The sequence below is a fragment of the Echinops telfairi genome, unplaced genomic scaffold (assembly GCF_000313985.2).
Source record: "Echinops telfairi isolate 266 unplaced genomic scaffold, ASM31398v2 ScPeMD7_7457;HRSCAF=8495, whole genome shotgun sequence".
Classification (NCBI taxonomy): domain Eukaryota; kingdom Metazoa; phylum Chordata; class Mammalia; order Afrosoricida; family Tenrecidae; genus Echinops; species Echinops telfairi.
Window position 1 is genome coordinate 16,507,162 of NW_022111357.1, and position 1,483 is coordinate 16,508,644.

General features: G+C 37.8%; 1 long non-coding RNA gene across 1 annotated transcript in view; it reads right to left on the reverse strand.

The window, feature by feature from the left end:
• Nucleotides 1–6: 6 nt before the first annotated feature.
• Nucleotides 7–1,483, reverse strand: part of LOC123522670 — a 31,483-nt gene continuing 30,006 nt past the window's right edge. The window contains exons 2-3 of the long non-coding RNA XR_006680905.1: nucleotides 1,392–1,444; nucleotides 7–879 (exon numbers count right to left, since the gene is read on the reverse strand). This is a non-coding gene — a long non-coding RNA (uncharacterized LOC123522670). The remainder of the gene's footprint in view (nucleotides 880–1,391; nucleotides 1,445–1,483) is intronic.

A 1,483-nucleotide genomic window follows, 5' to 3' on the forward strand; every position in this document is an offset into this window, starting at 1 on the left:
TTTTTTTTAAAAAGATTAAGAAACATTTCTCATCCAAACTCACAAAATTGCCCTGGCTTGCTGAGAGGAACACGCAGAGACACTGGTGTGAAGGACTCTGGCGAAGCTTTCTCGGTATTTTTGTGCTGGAGCTTTGCCTATCTTTTCTAGAACACTCACATAATAAGCAGATTTTATTATTCTTTGGCCCTTCAAAAAAGTCTACGAACAAAATGCCTTTAGCATCCAAAAAAAATTGTGGCCATGATCTTTGTTGAATGGATGGTCTGCTTTGGCTTTAAATGGGCCACTTCTACTTCTTGAAAACTATCCTTTGAATGTGCTTTGTCTTCAGGAAATACTGGTAAAGCCACATTTCATCTTGTTACAACCAGATCTTTAACCGACTGGTACATAAACTGTCCACTGAAAACTCTTGCCTGCAGCTGATCTGAGTGCAATAGCTTTGGAACCCATTAAATAGAAAGTTTGCCCAACTTTTCAGTGAGAAGTGTATAAGCTGACTTAATTGAGATGTCTACGTTATTAGCTATTGTTTCTGCATTTCACCATCCATGCTCTTCAATCAGGGCACAAGATTAATTTTTTCCTTGCAAATTGATGTGGATGGCCTGCCACTACGGGCTTCATCTTCAACATCGTCTCGTCCATTTTTAAAACGAGCTGCCCATTTGTAAACCGTTGATTCCTTTGGGGCATTGTCCCCATAAACTTTTCGTAAAGCAGCAATGATTTCACTATTCTTCCATCCAAGTTTCACCATAAACTTGATGTTTCTTCTTATTTCTATTTTAGCAGTATTCATGTTGCTCTGATAGGGGCTCTTTTCAACTTGATGTGTTATTCTTTTTAGTGCCTCACACGGAATCCTGTTCAGACCTGTCATAACAAGTTAGTGGTAGTTTATTTCAGTGCTTTTAAAACTGAAACCCATGCAGTTGTTTTCATAATATACATTTCCATAAACTTCCTAAAAACCCCTTGGCACAGTGGTTCCAAGATCTTATAAAAAATTTGCTATTTCTAACCAATTCCAGGTAATCCACAGACAGTACATGACTGCTTTCTAGTTTGTTGACCTTTAATTACCCTACATGTCCATTTAAAAAACCCAAACACTGACTTACATGTGCAGACCAGAAATTGTCAGTCCTTCATGCTCTTAAAGAGTCCTGGTATCTCTATGGGATAAGCATGGCATTTCTATCTTCAAGGTTGACAATTCATATTAATCAGCCACTCCTTGAGAGGAAGTTGAGTGCTCTTGTAAAGATTTAAAGTCTTAGAAACTGTAAATAGGGTTGCCAAGAGTCAGAATTGACTACTCAATAGCAGTGGATTGAGTTTTTGATCATGCTTTTAGAAAAACATGCATTCTGAACTTGTCCTACCTAAATGATGTATAAAGGATGGGGACTCCTGTCCAAAAGGCTCCTCTTCGCTCCTGAATGAAAACATAAAAAATATAGGTTTAGACTGTTAT